The sequence below is a fragment of the Microtus pennsylvanicus genome, chromosome 13 (assembly GCF_037038515.1).
Source record: "Microtus pennsylvanicus isolate mMicPen1 chromosome 13, mMicPen1.hap1, whole genome shotgun sequence".
NCBI classification, from domain to species: domain Eukaryota; kingdom Metazoa; phylum Chordata; class Mammalia; order Rodentia; family Cricetidae; genus Microtus; species Microtus pennsylvanicus.
The window spans coordinates 15,785,343-15,812,810 of NC_134591.1; the positions used below are offsets into that span (position 1 = coordinate 15,785,343).

The 27,468-nt window shown below is 35.8% G+C and overlaps 1 protein-coding gene across 28 annotated transcripts in view; it reads right to left on the reverse strand.

Annotated features, from left to right (window-relative positions):
• The window catches only part of Ptprd (protein tyrosine phosphatase receptor type D), a 2,195,185-nt gene that overhangs the window by 1,349,067 nt on the left and 818,650 nt on the right, over window positions 1-27,468 (reverse strand). For all 28 annotated transcript variants that reach the window (XM_075945536.1, XM_075945538.1, XM_075945537.1 and 25 more), the window contains one exon: window positions 13,661-13,699. The gene's annotated coding sequence lies outside the window, so the exon portion shown is untranslated. The remainder of the gene's footprint in view (window positions 1-13,660; window positions 13,700-27,468) is intronic.

Sequence of the window (27,468 nt, forward strand, 5' to 3'; positions counted from 1 at the left end):
AATACCCTGAATGTACTTAAGTATGCATAGTTGAGTGTATAATACTTATACAATTCAATAAGAATTTTCTTAATTTCTACTGAAAGCAGGCCAAGGATAAGGATGCTGATGCCACGTGTACACACATAAGCTTGACCTCTCATAATTACAGCCTTCTACTAAGTTGTGCTTTTTTCTCAAACTCTAAAAGAATATTTTTAGCTTCCTGTTTATAGACTAAGAACTTTAAAGGGGGAACCTGATTCTCCAGAAAACTGTATAATGTTGGTGAGGAAGGAACAGGGATGGAAGATTAGGATTATTTTGTTTACAGTACATGTGATTTTCACCGATGGTCTAGATCTATAGCCATTATGCTTTATCTTGATCTTGACAGCTGTTAAAAGAAAGGAGGATACCAGCAAAAATAACTCACTTCATACAGCCTTTAGGTGTGAATCAGAAACTAAGTTAGTAAGTCAGTTTCATGTGTCCTTCCATCATAAGATCAGTTGACTATGGGGAAACTGGTATTTATGAACTCTAGCTGCTTTAGAAGTGAAGTGGGAGGTGACCTGTTAGCACCTGTGGTACTGTAGTTAATTACTGTTGTCCTTGCTGTACAGGGGGCAACTTGAAGGGAAGCAGGACACTTTATAACGCCAAGTCCCTTAGGGACGGACACCAGTACATAGTGACTCTTCTGTAAAGATTTGCTGAATTCTATTAATTAGCTGACATTTTGAATCAGCAATGATACACTCCTCATATTCCTTTCTGAAGGGAGGAGGAAGGCCCCTGAGATGTACGGAAACCAATCCAGCAAACCCAAGAACTTCATGAGAGGAACAAGTTTAACAAAGGTCCCCTGCCCCCCAGATAAACACCCTCTATAACTACAGGTAGCAAAGAGGAAATTCTCCATGGTCATGGACATTCTTTGGCAAGTTGCCTGAAATTTGGGCAGAGATCTCCAGGGATTCCTGTTTCATAAGTTATCTCCCTTGCTGAAAAGGGCTTCTCAGTGCTGTACCTGCTGAAGTAACCCATGATCCTCTAAGTAAGCACTCATTTATATACCTATAAACAATCCTACATGTTGGCTCACTGACAAGAGTTGGGTAGAATTGTCTCATGGGTCTGTTACCCTCTCTGGGTTGAAAAAACACTTCTAATCATGTCTTCAAAACATCACATAGCTACCTCTTTATCGTTCGATAATATTTGTCATTAGCAATCACTTCAGTTCTTGGATTAGAACTGAGAAATGAAAGAATGAGGAAAAAGGTCAATTCAAATGTAAGGAAACAGAAGAAAACCCATTAAAACTAACGGATAGTATGTAATAATTAAATTTGTGCAAAACCTTAACATCAAGAATAATCTTGCAGCTGCTCTGCCCATACCATATGTAGACCCTCCACCCTGACAGAGCCTGGGTCTGTCTTTCTCCCTTGTCTCACCAGGAAAATCATCCGACTCCTATCTTTTGAAACTTTCCTAACCCCAAAACTAAGTAGGTTCTAAATTCAGTGCCTCTGTCTAGTCTAGCCACCCCGGCCTGAGAAGCTACCTACTTCTAATACTCTGCCAATATGTTCACTATCTATCCTCAACCAAGCCACATCCAGTCACTCCACCCAGCCATGTTATACACATTCTTCTTCAGGGTCTAGGGCAGTGAGTCAGCCTAATGCACCCCTACTCAACTCCCAGATATAGTGACAACTTCCATAGTAGGACAATATGAACATCCTTCACACCAGGCTAGTCAGCACTATTCACTTGACTTCATTTCATCTAAGCCAAACCCAATGTCTAGACTCAACTTGAGGTGTATACAGTCACTTCAGTCCCAAACTGATATGTCCATAATGAGACACAAAACAAACAAAAGAAGTTTCTCATATGCAGATATCATTTCAAAAATACAAACAATATAAAAGATCCAAAGAGTATCTGCTGCATCTTCCAAAACACCACCAATCCTGCCAAAATGCCTGCCAGTGAGAATTAACCAGATGATCCCCAGAAACAGAATTTTCAAAATAACCATAAGTTTCAAATAATTAAATCAACTTGAAGAAAACACAAATACTTCAATGTACTTAACAAGAAATAAATTTAAAGAGAATAAATCCTGTTATTCCACAAAAATATATACATATATTCCACTATATACATATATATATATATATATATATATATATATATATATATATACACACAGACAATACAAGATTTGAAAACAGAGTTCAATAACAAGATAGAAACATTTGAGGCATATCAAGCTGAAATTATGATAGAACTGAAAAACCCAATCCTCCAAGTATAAAAATGAAAGGAAAGTCTAAAAACTAGAATGAATCTGGCCTTTGTAAGATAGAATGTCAGCACTCAAGGAAAAGATTCCATTTATACCCAAATATAAAACCTAAGTAAAATTCAGGAAGCAATATTTGGGACTGAAGAAAGGAGTGAACATAGATAAGAAACTTGAGGAAGAAATATAAAGCTATAATTATTAAAAACTCAAAATACCAGTGAAACCACAAATAAATAATACAACCAAAAATAAAACACAGAAAAAGACTATAATCTAGACTCCTTTCAATAATTTTAAATATTATTAGACTACATTCTTCAAACAAAAATACATACAATTGATGTTTCAACAAATAAAATATATCTTTTAATTGTCTATAAGAAACATATCTTAGCTTTAAAAGATATCACTACTTTAGAGGAAAAGGATCAACAAAAGTGCTCCAGTGGAATGTGACCAGGTAGCAATCAGGTGTAGCTATGTTAATTTCTGACAAAATAGACTTTGAACTAAAGGTAATCAGAAGAGATAAAGAAGGCCATTTCACTTGAATCATTGCAACAGTTAAGAAAAAAGATATTACTATGTAGACATATATGCACTAAACTCAGATGAACCTAATTTCATTTAACAAAATGCATCACTGAAATTAAAGGCACAGATTAATAGCAATGCATTAGTAGTTAGTAAATTCAAATGATTTTTTTCTCCAATAGATGGGTCAACAATGTAAATTAAGCAGCGAAACATCAGAATTAAATGATATCAAATACCAAATAAACTTACAGATATCTACAAAATATTCCTTCCAAGCACTAAAAACTATACAATCTCTACTCAACAGTTATGAAGAAGCTGCCCTAAAATAGAACACATCTTGTGAAAAGAAATCTGTAAAATTTCAGAAAGATTGAAACAATTTCATGATTTCCATCTGACTATAATGTAATAAAGCTTATAATTGACACCAAAATTTTAATGAACACATTAAACTCATAGATATTAAACAACTAATTAATAAATGATAAATGAATTAAAGAAATCGATAAATAAAATTTATAAATTTCTTTAACTATATGGACAGAGAATTCAGAAAATTAATAAAAAATATAATTGAAAGACTTTTAAAACATATTTTACCAAGATTTATTTGTTTTTATTTTTACTTGAATGGGTATTTTGTCTGCATGTTCATCTGTGCACTACCTGTGCTCAGTGCTCAAGGAAGCTATAACGATAATATAACCATCAAAACTCATTGATAACTGCCATGTGGGTGCTGGGAACAAAATCTAGATTCTCTGGAAGGACAGTAAGTGTTCTAAATAACTGACCATGTCTCTTTCCCTTCGAAAATAAGCATAAATTCTCCAAAAATGACTTCTTAAAACTTTATGTTTAATTATGGTGAACTGAACATTGGGGCTAATTGTGGCTAGTTTAAAGGTGTTTGTTCTTTTCTATTGCACAGGAAAAGGGAAAGAAGAAAATGTTTGTACGAGGTCCATGAAACACTTAGTTTTCAGAGTAAAACTAAGCAAAACAGTAGATAGCTGAGATGTCTTTTAATATTCTGTTTAAAAACATAACTAGCTATATTCTTTAGAAAGATAAATAGGACATGGCATGTATGAATTTTAGGCCACAGCAGAAACATTTGACAAAAGCCATCAGACTGTAATAAGTAACATAAACATCAGATCTTATGTGAAATTTAATGAGAATGTCAGTCAATATCCCATTTACCAAAATACCAAGAGAGGAAAGGGGTAAGACTTTTCATTTAAAAGATATCCCCATCATTGGGAATAAATTTTGCATACTGCTTATTTTACAGATGACAAATCAGAGACACAACAATATTAAAAATTTCACTGAAAATTCTAGAAGCAACCATTTGGTGTACCTCATCACAACTAAATCTCAAGATTTATTAAGAAGTTTCTATATCTTCACTTCAGCTTTTTAAATGCATAAATCAATAACAAAGCACTTCATATTTTAAAATACCAATACCTTAAAGGCATGAAAAGGAAATCTGAAATTAGGACACAGTTTTTAACGTTTGGGGATCTACTGGGTATATGTAGAATGACTTTTCGCTGCTATGAATTGAAATTTATCACAGTAACTTTCAATGCTGAACACAATGTTTATACATAAATTTCTACCATGTAAATCATCCCTACTGAGAAAATCTGGCTTCATTCACTGTACTGTAACAGTGGGGAATCCTAAGCATATGGGAATTTGCTACGGAGGATTAAGGAATAGCTTTAAAATTGATGTCTGAGATTTTATTTTATAAAATTATCCACTAAATAGAAAAAAATAATGTTAACATAAAACAGATGCCTTAAGATTCTGCTTTTCAACAGGGCAAATAAAAAAGGGGTCTGGATCATATAAAATTATGTGAAAATTCATTCTAAATAACAATCGATCAGAACAAGATCATGATGCAATAAACTTGAAATATAGAACTTTACTTTCAAGAAGTAAATGATAGCCAACTAGATATTTGATTTCTTTTCATTATCACAGCTGATTTTTTTTAACATCATATATCACCCTTGGCAAGTGGAAAGAGGAAACACGTATTTTTTCCTTAATTGCAGTGATGCTACCAGGAAAGTGGATAGTACAACTTCGTTAATGTCTGTACCAGTCTGACATCAGGATCCTAGAATGATGATGTCATGCTTTGTAATATTCCCTGTAGAAAAATAAAAGTAAGGGTATTGATGCAGCATGAATCCTTACCACATTCTCAATTATCTGATGCATACTCATCATTATGCTCTGTGTTGAGGTGAACATTAATAAAATTACTACTAAAATGATGTTATTAATCACTTTAAGGAGCTCGAATGCTGAATGAAGACATTAGCTAGACAGGTAACAACAGAAATCTGACATCTTATGTAAACCTTTGAAGTGTGCATGCCAGGCAAGATTTAAACAAATAATTTAGAAGTATCTTACTTATTAATAAAGTCTCCAGGAGGTACCGTGAAAAAGCCTGAAGTTTAAAGTTTAAAATAGTTGCTTTACACAATATTTTATTTCATTTCAAAAGTCAGTAATATTCATAATTATCCATCTACATGTTGATAGGTTGATAAAAATGCCCATGGAGTATTTTACTTTAGAAAAAGAACTATTCGAGAAGATTTTAGCAGTAATTTTTTTTTAATTTTTTATTGCAAACATCACTTCAAGGATCTTTGGTATATTTTTTAAAGATTTATTTATTTATTATGTATACAGTGCTCTGCAGAAGAAGGCACTAGATATCATCATAGGTGGCTGTGAACCACAATGTTGGTTCTGGGATTTGAACTCAGGGCCTCTGGAAGAGCAGTCAGTGCTCTTAACTGCTGAGCCATTTCTCTAGCTTTGGTACATTTCATAAAAGATACTAATTCATTTGAAATGATAATAGGATTAAAAACCATCCTATCTCCTATAGTTGTAACTTTTGCTAACCCTGCTCTTGTAGGAGATGTATTTTAGGAACACAGACATATTCAAGAGAATTTCATATGAGTTGAGTGAGAAGGTTGACATTCCACGCCTATCAAAGAATAATCTATCCTTTGATTTTGTAGGAACTAGACGTGGAAAAGTTTCCACTGTGCTTCGTGGGTAGTGTGCATGGCTATTGAATAAAACAGTGATATATCATATAATGCCAAGAATCATTGTTTTATAGCTTTCTTAGAAATCCCCATATTCACCTTCACTGTATCCATAGAGACCTGATTCTCAAGTCTACACAATAATTAAATTACTGTCTTTCAAGTACCTTCCATCTCTAGGTACCAGCACAAATTTCCAAGCTACAGTAAGATCTTAGAAACATGGAGAGAGTGCCGAGTGAGGCCATTTCTGGTGGCAGCAGCCATAAGCAGGGAAATGTTAAATCTTCCATTAGGTAAGGCAACCTCCAGTCACCTGTGGTTGAGGATAGCTTATGAATAAAGCCCCTCACAAAGCTCCAAACTTGCTGTACTCAAACCACAAGACACTGTTTGATAGTGAACCTTATGAAATAATGTCTTGTTGCTGTTGCAAATGATCAGCTACTCTGTGTACTTCTCTGGAAGCTCATCCTAACTACCTAACCTGCCATTGTTTGGTTACATCTCCAGGAAGATGCTATAATAGTCTATAAATTTTTTCATAAATCATAATTTAAATAATCTGCATATTTTATTATTAATATACATAATATGAGATCATATGATAAAGTGAGCTAAAGATATAACTCATGGAGGCCCTGGGTTTCATTCCCTACCTTACAAAATATTAAATAAAATTCTAATGAAAGAAAAACAATTTAAAATGGAGACGACGGTCTTGGAACCTTCTCAAGACCAACAGGAAGATAACTAGAAGTTTACAAGAGTACAAGCTACAAATTGCAGAGATTTTCAAGTATGTGTAACCTATGAGAACTCTTAGACAATAGTCTGGCGCAGAAAGAACTTAATGAGGAAGAGGTGGAATAACAAGCAGACAAGAACAAGAAAAGCCACTTGAGATTTTCAAAGAAAAGCTATTAAGAGAATTTTTCTGGTCTTCTGAACACTTAGAAAAAATTGGCATGATTTAACACAGAAATAAAAAAAAATCACAGGGGATTCCAAGTTCAATTTACCAAAGATCTTTCCTTCAATGTATTAACAGTATGCAGGTAACACCAACAGGTTTACTAAAAATATTCTTCATTGTAGTAAAATCGTTCTTTAGTGTACTATGTTAAATGGTGAAATTAAAAGATAGTTTCACTTTACAAAGAAAGGACACTCTGATTTCACTCAAATATTGGCATGCTTCAAATGCAGCTTGGATATTTACTAGGTGTGTATGTGTGTCTATACCATCTTCAAAAATAAAGCAGTGGCACAGAGCAGGGCTTGTCCAGTACCAGGGAGGTCTAATCACAGGCTACTGTGTTGCCTAAATGGAATATGCTGCCTTGAGGAACATTTCTAGTATCCATCCAGAAGGTGAAATAGGTTAACAAAAGTGCAGATGCTCCCTGGATGGGTTTTCTTGTGGGGATGTGACATCTCGGTCAGAGTGAAACCCTGATGCAGCAGCTCTGTTCATAAAAGAGGAATCAGCACTAGAGAGGTAGCTTTTAACATCCCTTGACTGCGACAGCGGATGCTAATGATTGACACGATGCTTTATGAGGCATAATTTGTTGTGCCCCTTCCTTAGCAATAAATTTAAATCTTTCAATTCCAGGTAATTGTATACAATTATTTTTGATCTCCAGTCCTATGTGTGCAGGAAAGAGGTTATGTTTAACTAATTATCTGTTGTAGAAGTGACACTCTTTGGACATGTTGGTGGCATTTAAATTAGGATGGCTCTTAAAAACAGCACAGAGAGATTTCCACTATAAAAAGCAAAGAGCTAAACACATATGAGGTGGTGTCTTCGCAGGTCATTTGAACAAGCAAGGTAGATGTTGAGCACAGCGAGCTGAGCATGGCACCGAAACTATGCATCCAGGAACGTTGTCTCTCTAACTGAGGAAATGACTGCTAGATTCCTTTAGCATTGTTACTTTGTGATATTTAAATAGGTGAACTAAAAGTATTATTACCAAAAGAGGTTTATGTTTTTTACAAGAAAACAGATCATTTTTTCATTAGAGATGAGTCCACGTTACCTTTTTCACATGTTCACTCTGGTGAGGACTAATGCAGAATTTTCTACAGTTTTGTTGAAGGTTTTAAACTGAGTGCTATGGCTCCAAATATATAGTCCCCCAAAAATTTTGGTTACGATCAATAAAAAAATTGTTTTAACACAAAAGCAGAATTGTAAAACTGTATTTCAGGGAGCAGCTTTCTCTACCCCGGAGTTACAGCAATGCTGTAGTGACCATCGCTCTGGTTCTCTTTGATTAGTGTCAGCAAGCTACACACTGTTGACAACGGCAAAACAAGCAAAGGCAGTTCCCTTGATCCTGGCTCCTAATGTTGGCTATGGAAGTGGGACTCTCCATAGCAACTGTCTTCCATCTCTTCCAGTAGCTGTGGCATCTCAAACTAATGTGTCTCTACAAGCTCCAGTGTGGCCGAGGCTGCTACGCTGTTGCTTCCCCTGTTTGCACACAAATGATGAGATGAACTTCATGTCCACTTTTACTTGGCAATGTGTTACCCCATCACTCACCTATCTGCAAGGTGAAAATCAAATGCAATTGTTTGAATATCGAAAAATAAAGGAGAAGTGCTTATGCAGACCTTCTCACTCACCAAAGGAGAGGTCTTGGCTCAGTCTCCACTGAGACTCAGAGAAAGGAGGTGAATTAAGGCCTGTGTGATCACACACAACATTACGATTTGCAGTAACCTGCTACCTTAGCAAAGGACTCCACAAAATGTCCATGGAAAGTGATCATAATTTTACTAGCTAGAAATTAAAATAGTAACAATTAGGGGGAGAGTGATGGCTTAGTATTTTCCCTAGGAACAAGGTCCAGTTTCCAGTTCTTACTGGCTGTTCATGGTGTGTATCTTCAATTTCTGGGGATCCTATTCACTATTTTAGTCTATTCAGTCACCAGGCACACACATTCTGCAGAAATGTATACAGACAAAATACCCAGACATTTAAAAAGTAAATTAAATTATAAAATATTGATAAATAAGTAAAATAATATAATTATACAGAAGACATAAAGGACCATAAAGATAGGGTCATCTCTAGTATCCTTTTAAATAGCATTTTCCAACCCTTATCAGAATATTTGTACAAATAATTATTAAATATAGTTTGAAAACATGAGAAAATCCACACATACATACTGAGGTGACTCTTCCCTTTGTTCTAAATACAAGGTCTATACTCATAGAATAGATATTTGCATCAAGATCACATACTAACTAATGAAAAAAATACTTTTTAATTTAAATTATCCTAAGTATTTCCACATCTGTGCCCACTCACAACTGTGAAGTGGGCCTAGTTGGTTCATTTCTTCTAATCTGCACACCCCCCACACACACATTTGAAAAGACAGTGGTACTTAACACCAAGTTTTTATCTTATCTTATTCCTACAGTCTTGGGATTTGACCTCAGGACTCAAATTGAGAGAAGTGCCTGGAAGCTAAAGCTACAATATCTAGATAGTTAAGTTTTTGAAGAAAGAATTCTCTAAAACATCAACACATTGTGGCCTAAGGGAAGAAATCTTATTTCAAACTCATAAATGAGAGACAATACTCAATTCTTGAAAAATGTAATGATACAACTGAATATTTCATTTGATTTGAAGGGAATTTCATGACTAAGTCTAACCATATGAATGTGGTTGAAAATTGCCAGCAGTACTGTAACAAAAATGACAAGATGGCCAAACTTACATAAAGTTTACGTATAAATCTGAGAGTCTGAATGATAAAAAGAAGTTTCTATTAATTCCCACCATTTGATTCGGAAAGTATTGTGTTGTGATGGGTTCAATTTGGCTGATTATGTTAATTAGGCCTATGGCTTTACATATATAGAGCACAGAGATGTATGTTTCAAAACCTGAGAGAACTGTGGCAGTGCTCTCTGGATTTAAAAATAGTTGCCCCAATTTGTAAGCACAGTGAAATTCCAGAGAGTGAAATTTCTTTTTAATCAATCATGTTCTAGTTTTCTCAAGGCTCACAGATCAGGGCTGCTTTTGAGGCACCCTGAGATTACTGAGATTAGATTTACTGAGACTCTGAGAGAGGTACTCTGAGAGAGGTGCATCTTCTTAGTCCTTGGAATCAGGACTCAGATAGAATCTCTGAATCTTAATCCATCACCCCTGTGACTGAAACAGATAATGGATCCTTTCCAGCTTTCTCTTCCCCATCACTAAGACAGTACAAAACATGCTGCTGTCAAAATTATACTAGAAGGTGCACCAACCACACCTGATTCCCAGCGAGGTCTTAAAAACATCCACTCAGCTGTCCACCACTGTGCATGTTATTATTTTGACCTCTTTAAAGGTTCAGTCTCCAGGTGCAGAAAATAAAATTGATGAATTGGAACAAATTACTGCAGCCACACACAAAGACATGAAATCAGTGAATCATAAGCTTTAAGTAGCTTACCTTACATAAATGAATATTGAAAGGAATATATTTTTGCTGATGGTTGGTCCCAAAGTACCGATTATTCTTTAGTTTGAGGACTATATGGCCTGACCAGAGTTTATTCTAATGCACCTAATTTGTATTATTACTTTCCATATTCTCAGATGTATCCCGGAACTGCTGGGGTTTGTACTTTACAGGTAATGCTGTCCGTCTTTACTGGCTTCATGCTGCTACTTGCTTGGCTAGTCATAACTGTACTGAAGCAAACTTAATGGAAATGAAAGTTTATGGAAATAAAAATTTAATCTTGATGTTTGAAATAAGATAGTCAATTTGTAATTTTTTGAAGAGCGACTAAGCATAGAACAATGAGTTCAAGTGCACTGCAGTTAGCAAACAGTATGTGATATAACTTACTTATCAAATTTGTGAACTTATTGTGAAAGAATTGTGCATACAATACTCTAGAATCAGTAGTAGTAGTTGATTTAGATAAAATGATGAACATTGTTTTCCTGAAAATAAAAATGATCAGAAGAGGAATGAAACTACAATATTGAAAACTATCAAGTCACCCAGGAGAAATGGGAATTCCATTTGCCTTTCATAATGCATTTCATGTCGTCATCCTCGTTAGTATAGTGGTGAGTATCCCCGCCTGTCATAATGCATTTCATAATGAATAAGAATGGCTATAGGTATAGACATGGAAGACAGCAATGTAAATAGAAGTAAAAATACTGAAGTGAGGGAAGAAACGCAATATATGACTAACTTTCAAGGTTCCTGTCATGTACTGAGGGAAGATTACCTCCAAATAAGCAGGATAATACTGAATATCAAGCAGTACCCTGGTAGGGAAATTCTGCGGGAAACATGATGGGAAAATATGTGATATAGCTGTGTAGGCTCTCAGTTTTATTAAAAGAAGATTAATTAAGACAAATGAGGTAAAAGTGGAAAATCCAGAATAATCCTCATCTTGACCTAGCAGCTTGAGAACATCTGCATTACTTAAATGGAGGTGTGTAAATCAGAAGAAGAAGCATTATATATTCCAGCTCTACTTCTTGTGTCCTACAAAAAGTTTAGGAAATAAATAAGATAAAAAAAAAAAAAAACAAGGATTCTTTTACTTGACATGATGGGAACAGGAAAACAAAACTTTCTGCTGTCTGTAAGATGCTGCCTCCCAGTAAAAGTTGAAATAGACTTTCTATTGGTAGGGAAATTAAGATATGACTCTTCATCCTCGTCCTGGGTAGGGAGTGGTACCAGGCCATTGAAAATTTGATAAAAATTATACTAACTTATTCTTTTTGATATATGCTTCTAGTAACTCCACACTTTTCATTACTCATTTTTCTGTCAACAATTTTCCAGATAATCCTAACCAAAGGGCATTCAGATTCTACCCATGACGAGTAAATATTGGCAGACTGACAATCTGTTATGTGTAGCCATGACCAGCTTATCTTTGCTGTGGACAGAATGAAATGCAGAAAGGTTCTTAATGATAATTTGTTTATTAATATCATGAGGCTTAGAGACAGGAGACAAAGAGGACAGAAATAACTCAAAGCAGGATCTCCTAGGAAAAGTTGCTGATCCCAATGGTATATTCATACACAGGTATAAAAGAGGAACTTACTAGCAGCGTGATTTGTAACAGCCAAAACCTGGAAACAACCTAGAAGCCCCTTAACTGAAGGGATAAAAAAAAATGTGGCATCTTGAGATTTTCAGGCAAATAGATGGATCTACTAAAAAACATATTGAGTGAGGTAACCCAGACCCAGAAAAACAAATATAATATGTGACCTACTCATAAGTGGCTTTTAGACATAAAGCAAAGAAAACCCAGCCTAAGTCCACAACCCCAGAGAACCTAGACAACAATGAGAGACATACATGGATCTACCTAAGAGGAAGAAAAACAAGATCTCCTGAATAAATTGGAGCATGGATGTCACAGGAGAGAGTAGAAGGAGAAAGGGGGAGGAAGGGATTGGAGTGGAGAAAAAATGTATAGCTCAATAAATACAATAAAAGAAGAGGAGTGAGAAAGCACAGTTCCCTTTGGGAAGGTATGACCCAAAAGCTCTTAGAAGTGACATGAACTCCCGTATTACTTGAAATGTCTCTGTTCACTGTAATTCTCTTTGTTTTACCTTAAGTAGTGTGTGCTCAACAAGGTTGCCTCCGCGCTTGGGTGGACTGTGGAGACTGGAAACGCCATAGAAAAGAAATGGCTAGGTGACTATTTAGATGAACACATGAAAGGCGTTCATCTAGAAAGCCTAAAACCAATTCTGAATAAAAAATAAAGGACCACCACAAAGAGACTGGCCTCCCAGACTTCTCACTGGAACTCAGTTCATAGAGGGACAGAGCTTGTCTCTACAATCCAATTGGAAATTCCCCTGACATTTCATGAAGTGTCCCTGCAAAAGTGAGGAGAAAGAGGAACTCTAGAGCACACAAGACTTTGAACCATAAAGATTTAAGAATATTAGTAAGATACAATACAATATTTTATAATACAATAATATTAGACAAGTTTAAAGTGTGGAAAGGTCTGAATATATATTTGAATGAGAATATTATTTGAAAAGCCTGACTGGGGTCAATACAAATATCAAGTAGTTGTACAGATATACAGATAAATATCTAACTAAATAAATTATCTTTTGTAGTAATTCCATTTTTGATGAAACAGAACACCTTTACATGTCTTTAATTGATTTGGTAGGTAAATGTTACAAGAATTTCAAGAGTTTCAGTACAAAAAAGCATAGTGCATTCAGTATTTTACAACTCTAATATGAAAAACATTTTTAAAGTTTGGTTATTTTATCACCTTTTCTGTGGCTGTATCTTTTTAAATTAATTTGAGCTATCTTAAAATTTCAGGCATATCATGCATAATAGTGATCCCTAGTTGAGCCCTCTCCAATCAAAGTCTCTCAATTGTGTGTTCCATTGCTGCCTTGATTGGGATGCTCCCCTGACCCATGAGGTTAACTGCCAAGCACCAATATTAAGCACATCACAGGACCTTTAATACGCAATTGACTTTGGCCTTCTAAGAGTAAACCTCAGTAAATAAAAATCAGAAAAACTTTTTTTACATGATTGAGGCTTAAGTGAGAAGAAAAACATCTTATAAAGATGATTAGAAAGTAATTAAAATATGAGAAGGTTTCCAGAAGGACCAGAGAAACAGAGCAGAACAGAACAAAACTCACCAGACAGTTGAAGTCAGCAGACAGTCCAGGAGTCCAAGCCTGATGTAAGGAAAACAAAGAGAAGGGAAAACAAGGGGTTTTAATAGTCTGTTTTTAAAGGAAATCCAATGTTATAATTCCACATCAGCTTCACAAATACTGCAAACTAAAGGAGTAACTTTGGAAATCATTTGCTAGATAAAAATAAGTTTTTACTTAAAACATACTTAATTAACCTCCTCTTGTCCAATTCTAGTCAGCAGTGTAAGAACATAGTATAGCTAAGGAAAACATTTTCCAATTATTCAAATGACCACAAAACCATCTGGTAAATGATCTTATTCTCAAAAGTAGCAAGATTGTTATTAAATTCATTTTACGTTTGTCAATATTTAGCATACACATTTAATTTCTCGAGTGTGAAACACACCAAGACTTAACTTTCTAGTCTCTAGCATTTCCAGGTCTTTGCTGACTATAGGACAGTAATTAGTTATAGAACCGATTCATTTGGGCAAAGCAAATCCAAGGAAGGCATTTTAACAAAATAAAAGAAAGGCTTTAAATTTTCAAATGGTATTTAAATCAGCCTTTATTTTTCAAAGGTGTTTGAAGTACAAATAAAAGGCAGTATCAAGGCAGCAGAAATTCCCCAGAGAAGGCCTGGCACCTGCTGTGGGTGCAAAGGTTTTATCAATGTTGTCTTGTGTGAAGGAAACGGCAAACAGAGAGGCCTTTTGTAAATATGGCTCCCTGCCTTGGTGTTTGAGAAGAAATATTGAACTTCCAGCCATTATTATTACAAAACACGGGAGCTCATTTTTAAAACATTTGATGGGAGCCTTTTCATTTTGCCTTGGAAATCAGTTTAGGCTTACATATTGAATATTAAGAAAACATTACTGTAAAAGAGAATGGAGGATACAGTGTATGAGACAAGATGTTAACACTGTTTTGACTGGTTGTGTATGTATAAATGAACATATGTCTATAGCTTATCATCAGAAAGGTAAACTAAGACTATTTCTAGTTTGTCAGGATAACTATCATAATGCTAGTTAGCTAAAAGGTGGCAAAGTGAAGCTTTCAAGACTTTCTTCAAACTCACTATTATATTCATATACAGGCTCCTAGATTATACCTGGGCTCACTAAAGGTTCTAGTTTGGCTTTATTGTGTAAAATAGACAGGCTATGTCATACAAAAAGCATGTAGGCTATCAGTTTTTTTGGTTTTCTTCTCATATTTTCAGTAAGTTATTTTTGTGAATTCCGAGTTGCAATAGAGTAACATCTATGTAACATATATATATATATATATACACATATATATGTATATATATATATATATATATCATGTGTGTGTGTGTGTGTGTGTGTGTGTGTGAAAGTAATCACAAAGTGAGCATCCCATGCGATCTGGAAAGGGGCCAACACAGAAGTCTAGGGCTGGCTCTGTGCTAATGGAACCAGATACAGTACATGTAGTGGATTTGAATGCCTTAGATGCACATGACCACTTTAATTTCACATGAAAAATAGACTATTTACTGCCAAGTAGTGGCAAAAATTAGAATATATCATCTAACATTACTTAGTTATGCATACTGTCAATAGACCATAGATAATATATTGATTTGTGTTTGCATAATTCTTTTACCCTAGTTTTGGTCTCCAAGTGATTAAAACCAAAGTGTTAACTCAAGGCTGAATCTCTGCCTTAGGATATTTGTGAGATATCCTAGTCCTTGAGCTCCACCGACCTGTCATAGTTCCATGAGTGATTATCAATAATTTATAAATTGCCCTATATTGGTAAAAGTATGGATTATTTTAGTTTTTGTTGTGAACTAATGTGGAACAGCACATTTTTTCTTTTTTGTTTTGATTTGTTTTTCTTTTTAAATTTGTTTATTATGTATATAGTGTTGTGCTTTCATTTATGCCTGAACACCAGAAGAGGACACAAGATCTCATCATAGATTGTTGTGAGCCACCATGTGGTTAGGGGGAATTGAATATAGGACCTATGGAGTGCAGCCAGTGCTCTTAACCTCGGAGCCATCTCTCCAGCCCTAAGCAGCATGTTTTTATTATGCATTCCTGTTAGACACTCCCAGAAGGAGAGTGTGCTACAAGACAGCACAATCCTGTTGACAAGGTCACAGTGAAAAGGCAGATGCCCCTGGGAACCACACCAGTACGTGTCCTTCCTGTGCTTGATTTTAGCCATCGGGTCAAATGAGTTTTAGTTTAATTTTCTCACTGTTGCAGCAGGTTTTCATATATTTTTTAATCATGTTTAATTGAAAAATAATTTCCTTTGTTTTCTCTTTCCTGGTTTTCTCATTGATTTTTAGATGTATATTCTAGAATTGAGGCCTCTATTGGTTTTATGTCTTGCATTCTGTGTCCCGTACCATGGTTTGCTCCTTTACTCAACATATCAACATTTATTTTGAACCATCTATTTTTTTAAAAAAGAAATTCTTTTAGTATTGTAATATAAAATGATCACATAGATCTTCCCAATTTCTACTATAAGAAAAAACACAAAACATGCTAAATTCTTTTCCCTTTCATATGTAATCCAGTCTACCTGACATTTATGTTTTGAATACTGTGAGTTGGGGTGAAGTTTTATTATATTTTATCTGGATAAACAAAATTTTCTCAAAATGCCAAATTGTTGATTTTCCAAAACCAAATGCCCATGAATGCTGCGCTCTGTTCCTAGACCTCTTTGCATTCTACTATCTTGAATTTTACCATTTTACAAAATGTAATTTTGAAATATCTTCATATTTAACAAAACCAGGCTTATATTTTGCAATTTTCTTCATCAAGACATGTGATTTTTATTGTGATATATTTTATATACTGTAATTCACCCTTCAAACAAGTTGTTTGTAGTATGGTCACCATGTTGTGCATGGAACACTATAAGTTCCACAATCTTTTTCAAATATCACATGAAGATGTGGTGATTGGAAGTGGACTTGGGCCCTTCCTCTATTACTGCCTCTACGAAGCTGTGAGATTTGTGTCTGGCTCACGCCATGGAACAAGGCTCACAGGATCTGTCAAAGGCAGCATGCAGCGAAACTTTCTTTCTTTTATGGTTAAAGAATATCCCACCGACTATTACTGTACCTTTGCTTTTCCATCATTAGAGGAGGAAATTTTGATTGTTTTTACTCTGGAGCTGTTACAAATATAGCAACTATGAATAATTTTCAATATGTTCAGAATTTCAGTACCCATGCATATAAGCTTAGGATAGCATTTAACTATTTGAGGAAAAGGCAAACTCTTATGCAGTAACTACATGTTTTCAATGTTTGCCAGCAATTCATAAAGGTTGCCATTTCTCTACTTTATCTAGCACCTGTGTCTTTTTAAAAGATGTGTATTATATATATAGTATATACTATACATAGCAGTCCTACATCATTGATTTCATTTTACCTTTTCCTAAAATAAAGTGATATTGAACAATTTCTCTATTTATTCTCATATATTTCTTAGAGAAATTTGTGCTCAAATGCACTTTTGACTCAGAATTTCTGAACATCGTTATTTTACTTTGGTTAGATATGTAGAGCATTGAGCTCTTGCGAGACTTATGACTTTGAGTATCTCTCCATGACTTGCCTTTCACTGTTGATCACTCGATGTATCCCAGTAATGTAGAAGAATGTTCTATATGGAGGCTTTTTAGTTTTCAATTTATTCATTCTCATGTGAAGTATCATTTATGTCATTGAGCATTGCATTTTTATTTTCTGTTTCTCATTGATACATAAAATGCCATTCATTTTCTATTGTTCAAAACTAAGTGCTCATGATAAAATTATTTATTAAAGTTTTATTTTTTAATATTTAGTTATTCATTTATCTTTCCAGCCACACCACTATTTCCTCTCCCTCTTCTCCCTGGGTCCCTCCCTACCACCTCCCTTCTGCCTCCCTCGAGCCATCTACTCCTCCTTCATTTCTGTTCAGAAAAGGGGGATAATTATGGTTATCAACCAAACATGGTACCTCCACATGTATTAAGGCTGGTCAAAACAACCTAATATGAGGACTAGGGTCCCAAAAGCCAGGAGTGAAGTCATCAATGGCTTCTGTACACTGTTAGGTGTTTCGCAAGAAGACCAAGCTACACAACTGTCACATATGTGTATGGCTGAATCAAGTTCTCCCACTTCTACTGTTTATCCACGTGATTATTTGTATTAATTTTTAGGATTGGATACAATACCTCAAAGATGAAGCCAAGTGATTAGCTGTAGAACTGCATCTATATACAGAATGCTCTGCAGGTCCTCTAGAACATATTTCATTTTGTTACTGCCTAGGTTTGATATTGCTTCTCTTTTTCTGTGTTTTGGCTACATGTGTTGTGTTCTCTGTAACTTCTTGAGACTCATGCTCATATTGAGTTTCTACCTCCTTTGTCCCACAACCGTGTGTACAAAGCTCTGGTTCTCTCTCACAATGATTTTATGCTCATAGAACATTGCATTTAAATTTGTGTGTGTCTCCAAATATTGTCAGATTGGTGTTTGAAAAGTTCTCCATGGCCAGGCGGTGGTGGCGCAAGCCTTTAATCCCAGCACTCGGGAGGCAGAGGCAGCTGGATCTCTGTGAGTTCGAGGCCAGCCTGGTCTACAAGAGCTAGTACCAGGACAGGTTCCAAAGCTACAGAGAAACCCTGTCTCAGAAAAACAAAAACAAAAACAAAAACAAAAACAAAAAAGTTCTCCATGTCTGGAGAGGTTTTTAGCATAAGTTAATTTTTATATAATAGTGGTCATTTTTCTGAAGTATTTTGAAATTAGTTTTATATCCCAGCATTGGTCAATTTTATAAGATATCAATGTACATTTGAAGAATACAAATAGCCTAAAACTATATATTTTTTTCTAGAGACGTAAATCTTATTAAATGTGTTCATCGTGTTCAGGAGGCCATTAGAAGTGAACTGCAAGCTGTAAAATCCTATTATTACTAATTGTTTTCTTTATCTTTTTTGTTGGACTCACTCTTTGAAATTTGTATAAGACTCTGATAAACACACAGAAATTTGGAATTTTTGTGGTCTCTTGTTCAATAGAAACTGTTATCTGGAAGTGATTACATTTTTCCTCTTGCAATTAGCACCTTTGTTTCTAGGTTGCTTTTGTTTGAAGTTAATGGAACTGCACCATTGTTTCACTGATTGTTGGCAACACAAGAACAAATAATTTTACTAGGAACAAGAAATGCATGGGCCATAAGCTCACTAGTACAAATTTTCGGCTTTCTCAGGGAAAATCATGTACTTCTTCCTATGAAGAATGTCCATCCCATACAGGGTAAAGCACAGGTACCACAATGGGCATATGCCATCCACCTTCTATATATTTATGCCGTAAAAAATAACATTTGACAAACATGTGAAGGTCAATTGACCATAATTTAATTTTTTTTATCCTGAGAAAATTGAAGATATGGAAGAAAATAAATTCTCCAATAAGGGGGGTGATGCTGTTAATTTAGGTAAAACCTTCCTAGAATTTGGTAGAGCAGTTTGAAGAAACTATTGCTTCTCTGGGGCAAGCGTTCTTGCAGTCACCTAGTCATACAGTTGGAGCTCAATAGAAAGCAGAGACTACAGAAACAGATTTATCACTCTTCATTCTTAAAACTGGAGTTGTAGACAAAGCATGGGGGAGTAAAAATAATATCCTATCACAAACACACAGGGGATCAGCTACATCTAATGAATAGATGTTTTAAAAAAACATAATACACAAAGCTCATTGGAAATTTAAAAAAGAAGCGAAGTCGGAGACTACAAGAGAGTGTCACACATAATCAACGTTCTTCACTCTGTTTCGTTCTGATGCAAAGAGAAACACAAATTCACCATGGTCATTAGCAAGGGACAGCAGCGCATGCCTAGGTGTGCCTGCTGTGCATGGTAAGCAGAAAATTAGATATTTAAGAAAAGGCAAGCTCTTCATGTTTTTGTTCCTTTGAAAGGAAGAAAAGCGCAAAAACAAGGTTTGAGTACAGAGACAGAATTAAGGGTGGATAATTCTTATGGAGGTAGAAGAATACAACCCCTATCTATTTCAGCCATATCATTGTAAAGACATAATAACACTGCACCAGCCTCTTCTTTCTCTCTTATATTAATATATAACACAAACTTTTTTCTTCACCATAAAATTCTTCATGTTTCCACCTGAATGCTGGTCTTTCTCTCGTGTTAGAGCACCCTCACACACCCAGTCTTTCATCCTCATGTCTCAGCATGGTGCTGGTGATATCTCATCATAATCTCATCATTCAGGTGAATCATATGTCATTTCCTTGAGTTCTAATTGCAACCACAGCATTGTAGTAGGCCCAGGCTACCAAAGTAAAGGAAGAACACATCACCAAACAGGTCACATAAAGCCAACAGGTGTAAAAACCTACATCTTCATTCTAACATAGAGAGAATAATACATCTGTCATCTAATCCCTGGGAAGGGTATGGCAGGAATAATATAAGTTGATGAGTAAATAGGGCCTCAGAGTGAATGTCAGGTTATCCAGGTTCTCACAGAGACCTTGAAGTCATTCAGAGTCTCATAGGTAATCTGGGGTCACCTTGAGCAATGTGGTGACTCTGAGGTCATCTTGTGAAACATAGTGATTACTCTCTCTCTCTCTCTCTCTCTCTCTCTCTCTCTCTCTCTCTCTCTCTCTCTCTCTCATTTTAACTTCCATGAGAAATAATGATTGTTTCTAACTTAATAATCTGAAGATAAAACAATTCAGGTGATTTATTCTTTGACAAAGTGCCAAGTTGTATAGAGTTTGTTGTTTTGTTTTGTACAATCTATATTTTGTAGTAATCACATCATCATCTTTGTGGTTTGTTTCATTGCTTTTAAAATAACTTTAATAATCTGTTCCACTTACTTCTTTCTGAGGCATGTTTAGTTCTGTTTGAGGGAAACACTGTAAAAATCCCTTAAACATGCAATTCTGTGCCCATGTTTCTCTAGGCAATTCCATCTGCTGCATGTCTAACACAGTACCCTGAGGCTGTTAACAATGTTGGTGGATTTCAGAGTGTGTTTGTACTGAGCTAAGTCCCTTAGCACCTGCTATAAAACAGTGCCCATGTTATATGGAAAATAATGAGAAAGAGAGTGCTCTTGTATTCAGTTTCTACATATTTCATTGAGAATATACATTGGGGAAACGAGTACGTTTTTTTTTTTTTCAACCTCTCTGTGGAGAGAGTTCTTGAAAATTCAATGTTTTTATCTCTATAAAAAGTAGGAATGCAGGTGTCTGGAAAAACTAGATACACAGAGAAAAAAAAATCATGAAGCTCTTGATGTTCGCAGCTAGTCCTGTGCACAGTGTTGTACAAAGTGACTCACAAATACCTAAATGAGGTACAAAGACTTTTCAGTGAGATGACATTCCTGGAGACAGTCCTGGCAGACGAAGAAGCATTGAAATTTGTCCAAATGATAATGTTTTACATTTGAAGCTTTAACCCACTGTTCTCATGAGTGAGTCCTGAGGAGAAAATGTTTTAGTTTCTGATTTCAAAATAAGTAAACATAACCAGTTAGATTCACTGTGTTTTTTTTCTTTATTCATGGGAGATTCTAAAAGTAATGCAGTCAGGCAGTGGTGGCTCATGTCTTTAATCTAAGCACTTGTGAAGCAGAGGCAGGCGGATCTCTGTGAGTTCAAGGCCAGCCTGGTCTACAAGAGCTAGTTCCAGGACAGGCACCAAAGCTACAGAGACATCTTGTCTCGAAAATAATAATAACAATAATAATAATGCAAAAAGATTTCAGACACATCCTGAAATAAGAAAAAAAATATTCTTTGCTTGCAAAAGTGTCCTGTTCCTTGCCATGGTTAGCCCTAGGAATTAAGTGCTTTGAAGTAGTAAAATGTTGAGTAGAAGGCTATACAATTCTACCTTTCTGGCTTCCAAGTGCTATTAGTGATTGTTATGGGATCAGATTTTAAAAAATGCTTAATAAAACAAGTTTCATGATAATTGCAATCAATCAAATATTTTTTTTATTTTTTAATCCTCTATTACCTGACTTCACTGAGTAAAGCAATACAACTGGCCCCACTCTGTTATATAATCATACTTTATTATTAGCACTGCCCATTTATAGAAAGGGCCCAAAATGAAACATTGGGCTGTTGAAAAATGTATTTATAGTCACACAGATAGCATGTGACAGCAAGGGGATTTAAACCCAGGGCCCCTACTTTTAATCATGGTGTAATTAACTTTCCTCGTGTACTCTAATGAAAAAGAGCAAGGGATACAACACTGTGCTGTATCTGTCATTTGAATACAGAGATGGACACCTTGGCAACCTAATGGAAATAAAGTTTGCAGAGAACATTAGCTACTTCTGTTACCACTATGAATGCAATAGAGATGTAGGCAGGCTCACAGTTTGAGGGTATAGTCTGTCAAGGCGAGGAAGACCCAACTCCAAGAATAGTTCAAGGCTTGGCCATAGATGCTGCTTGCTCACACCCAGAGGGGTGAACTAAAAAACAACAATGCAGGAGGTGGGACTAGCTATGAACTTCAAGGCATGCTACCCAGTTAGCCACAACCTCAGCTAGATCCTACTTTCTATAGGTTACACATACTCTTAAAATACCACGATCTGCAGAAGACAGAGTGTACAAATACATGAGTCTATGCAAATATTCCATTTACACATTATAACACATAGGTTTCCCATGGAAACATTAGATTTGCCCTTATTAGAGCATAGCGTGCTGAACTAGACCATGGTTCCCATTGGTTGCCTAAAGCCTTACCAGGAAGCAACAATTTCCTGCTAAGTAAATCTTTACTTTCTCAACTGGTTACACAAATCACACAGTGCTTAGCAGCTTCCATTCTGCTTCAGACAAAGTGATTTCCTGGCCAATTTTCTCCATGCCGTTGATGAGTAAATTGTTCTACTAAGTATTTAATGCAACAAGTGAAATAATGACATAATATTCTTGCCTCTATGGACGACAAACTGATTTAACCAAACAAGGTATTAGTTTATACAGAGTCACACGGAAATGGATGCAGACTCAGATTTTCCAGCAGACAATTTTTCTCTGTTGAGAATCCACCTATCCACCTAGGTAATGGTGAGAGCCTAGTCTGACATTTTCTAGCTAAATCTTTCTTTGCTTTGGAAGCCTCTTCACCTCTTCACCTCTTCAGCACTTGCACCATGTATGATACTTCATTTGGTTTTACAAAGATTTGATAAGAGGTAAGTCTTATAACTGAAAATCTTCAAAGTACTGTTTTAATATTAATTCATTTATTTATTATTAAAATTAGCATACATGGCAGTAGTATTAGTTTTTCTTGATTCTCCTTCCCCATCTTCTCTTCCATGCCCAAATCTCCTCTTCATCTATGCATCCCCAAACAACCCAATTTCCACATTCATTTTGAAAAATGAATTTGGTAATTCTGACTTATTTGGTTCATAATCTATGTCCTTTCGAAACAAGGACTATATTTCTATCTGAAAAGGTAAATAGGGCAAGAAACATTTCCTCCCTTCCACAAACATAATGGAGAACATGATATGGGAACTTGGGGAAAATCATTCAGTTCCGTTTCCCTATTCTCACTGCCTGTCTCTATCAAAAACATTTTGACTTCCGGAGCAATGCCTGGATAGAATTTGATGTAGATGAGAAAAAGTGTACAAAGACAATGCTGAAGCTATGCATCCATCCTTTCCTGTGGTTTCTACGCAGGGAGAGGCAACTGAGTGTTCTCTTAGGTTAGAAGGACATATCTTTATCACAATTCATACAAGTAAAACTTATTAGGTCTCATTTCCCCAGTAAAGCTTTGAAAGAGTGTAATCCTAACAGCAGAGTGTTGATCTTTCCCACAGGTCACAGTGTATTCTCTGTCTGCTTTTTGGGCTCCAGCTTCGTTATAAACACCTTTGATCTACAAGACATCTCTCTTATTAAAATTTTACAATGTTTCTCTTTTCTATGCACAATAGTTTTCATAGATTGTGATGAGGTCGTTTAGAGATTGGTTCTCTCTGATGCCAATCAACCTGACACATCTAGAATCATCTGGGACACGGGTCTCTCACTTGGCTGCAGAGGATTGTATTGATTATGCTCATGGAAGTGAGAGGACGTGCTCCTGCTAAGTGGGACACTACAAGACTGAGATCAAGAACTGCATAAATGGAAAGGGAGCTGAGCAACATTTATGCATTGACTTCGCTGTTTCTTGATGATGGCTAGTGTGAATGGTTACTTCAACATCCGCCTGCATTATCTTACCCCTTGAACTGTGAGCTAAAATAAACTATATTATCTCTTAAGTTGTTTTCTTCCAGATATTTTATCATAACAGTAAGAAGAGAGACTAAGACACTCTCTCTCCCACGTTTTATTCTGCTAAGCAGCTTTTAAAGAAAAAAAAAAACCTGTGAAACTCAAACATTTTTTTTTTTTTTTTTTTTTTTTTTTTTTTTTTTTTTTTTGGTTTTTCGAGACAGGGTTTCTCTGTGGCTTTGGAGCCTGTCCTGGAACTAGCTCTGTAGACCAGGCTGGTCTCGAACTCACAGAGATCCGCCTACCTCTGCCTCCCGAGTGCTGGGATTAAAGGCGTGCGCCACCATCGCCCGGCTCAAACATTTTTATTAGATTATGTATCAGTTCAACTGAGCCTTTATCATTCAGTTGGAGTGTAAATTATATTTAGATTTGTGAATCAAAGATCAAAAGAATAATTTTAACCACAGTATACTATGTTTTAATAGTGATGAAACAAATTAAAATGTAGATACTCATAAAGAAAATAAGTCATCTTCTTTGATTGAGGGAGAAAATAAAGCCCAAAAGATTAAACAATTTTTAAAGAAGCTTCAAGCGTGAATACTTTGTCGTGAGACATTAAGTTCACTCCGAGGATCGAAAAGAAACTCTGGTGGTTTTGAACTGGGCCTCAGAATGAGACTGAGAATGTGGGTGAAAAGAAAAAAGATGAATGAAACGAGAAGTCAAAGGTTTCCTAAATAGAGAAGCTGTGATCTTAAAGAGTAAATTAGCAAAGAAAAATTGAAACAACAAGTATCCCCAGGCCAAGCATATCTTTAATTTATTTAAAGTAGAAGACCAATGGAAATGTTACCAGACCTTAAAATTGTTTGTGATTAACTGAAGCATAGTACAAGGGTCTCAAAGACCGAACACATGGTAGAGGCACCAGCAGAGGGGCAGGTTTGTCAAGGCAGGAAAAATAAGCTCATTGGGAAAAATACCTCAGGATTCAGAGCAGAAGTCACATCCAGAATCTGGACAGAACTTAAAGGGAAACGGGACGAACAGTAGAGATTTTAGAAGTTTCGTCAACTGAGAAACATAAATTGGCATTGTCTCAGTCGTGGTACTTTATAAGATGCTTACCTCAGCTATAAGAAACTGTGAAATGTTGAATGAGACATTGGATAAGAGACGTCTTGGGAGAAGTAGAGGAACAGCACAATACACAGGATCTAACTGCCAGCAGTGCACAGCAGGAAGCTGCAACTGTGGGCACAATAGCAGCTCAGAATATGAAGATAGACAAGGTGTCCTTTAAAGTATCTTTTTCTGTCAGATGTAGTGTGCATTTATCCTCTAACTGTCGGAAGAAACATCTAGAGATGCATTCTGCCAAAACAAATGTCTAAAGCCCAGAGCAAGTTAGGAGACAAAGAAAACACCACAGTCAAAACCTACAATCTGTCTTGTTTCTCTCCTTCTGCTCGAGAGGTCTAATTGGTTAAAGAGCTAAACTTTCAATTTTAGGCCTCTGAGCTGTCAATAAGAGAATAAGAGTATGAAAGAGAACACCAGGGTCATGTCTATTGCTCGAAGAAACAGGAAATAAAGGCATTTCTGATGGCACTAATGGAGTATCAAGAAAAGAAGGAAAGAACATTCTGGAGATTTCACAGTCTACCTGGGGCTTCACATATAAAACTATCAACAGCTGCTGGACAGAGTCATGATGCTTTCAAACAAGTAAATGAAGAGTTCAAGGAAGAACTGTCTAAGAATAAAGGTTTCTTGTGCTCATTCACCCCTAGATTTAGAGTTAGAGAGTTCAGCCAATGTAACACAGAGCATAACATACATACAGGTTGATACCATACCATGACATAGGTTACCTATTCAACACACTCTTGCCATGAGATATTATGCCTATTCAATACGGCACTGGGGTTAAAAGACACTGAACATACCACAGGTTATAAAAAACAACAACAACAAAAAAACAAACAAACAGAAACTACTAACCAGATTAAACCTATGACTGAATCTATCATTTACCTTTTTCTAAGTTTAGTGCAGTGGTTCAAATATTCCAAAACAATGGTCTTCGAGAAGAGAGAGTATGTGTGATTTTGTTTCCTTTAAGACTTAGTCAAAAGAGCTATGATTGACCACAATACAAGGGCTATTGCTTGGATTCAGAACCGGAGTTCAGAGATTAGCATGTACTGCCTGACATCTCAGCAAGGATGTCTGCCAAGGAATATTTTCTTTCTAGCACTCATTGCTGAATCTAGGCTTTATTGAAGAACATAGAGGATTATTGTGGTTTCTAAACTTGAGATTGTGAACATAGTATGTTAATAAAGATGCATTTGCTCTTAACATTATGCTTTAAAAACTGAGGTCTAGAGAGATGACTTAACAATTGAGAGCTTGTATGTTGTACTGCATTCTCTGGGAACCTGAGTTTGGTTCCATGCATTTACATTTGGCAGTTCACACCACCTATATATAACTCCAGTTCCATGGTTATTGGATTCCTCAACTAACACCCCACATAGACATCATTTAAAATAAAGTAATATTTAAATCCTTAAAAATAGACCCTGATACTTGGCCACTAGTGTTTTAGATCTCAACTTAGAAGTTGGTGGAGGTACTCATAAGACCCTACCCCTTGCTGAAATTCTCAAAGAATAAATCAGATTGTAATTGTAAAATGTAAAGCTCATATAGACTAAATAATATTGTAAATTTGCATGAATGTTCACAAACAACCATTATGACTAAAAAATCAATTTTCAAAGAACAAAGCTTCATAGAGGTGTTAAGTAAATTATACCATGTTCTGACAGTGAGCTATAACAATAGGTATTAGTGTGGATGCTTAGAATTGAGGCAGTCAGAATCCAAAGCAGCAATAGGAGCTAAAAGGGGAGAAGAGGGAACAAACATCTGAGATGGTATCTAACTTATTTTACAATGATATGGTAAATGAGGTGTGTATGTGTGTGTGTGTGTGTGTGTGTGTGTGTGTGTGTGTAAATAAAGACCTACAAAAAAAATCAGGTGTTGTTTACCTCAGTAGAGTGGAGCATTGAGACACTGAGCATGGAAGACTCACAACGTTTTCACTGAGAGACAATTAACTCACCTGTTATCATCAGTAACCATTGTAGATATCCAGCTGGCCAGATAAGCAAACAGACATTAATTTTGAACTATAAAATCTTGGAATCTAATTAGGAATTTTTACCTTAAGGCTAATCGTCTTTTATATAGGAAGGTAAGATAAAGTGAGGCTTTTAATAAAATCATGCAGTTCATAGACTTTTTATATTACAGCCCTATTTATTTATGTATCGTATTTTTAATCATAATTGACAACATGGACAGGACTAACTTTAGACCAGAGAAGTTAGTATTGTGTTTAGTCCTAACAGGCTAAGAAAGTCTCTAGCCAGAAGACCGTGAGCAGAA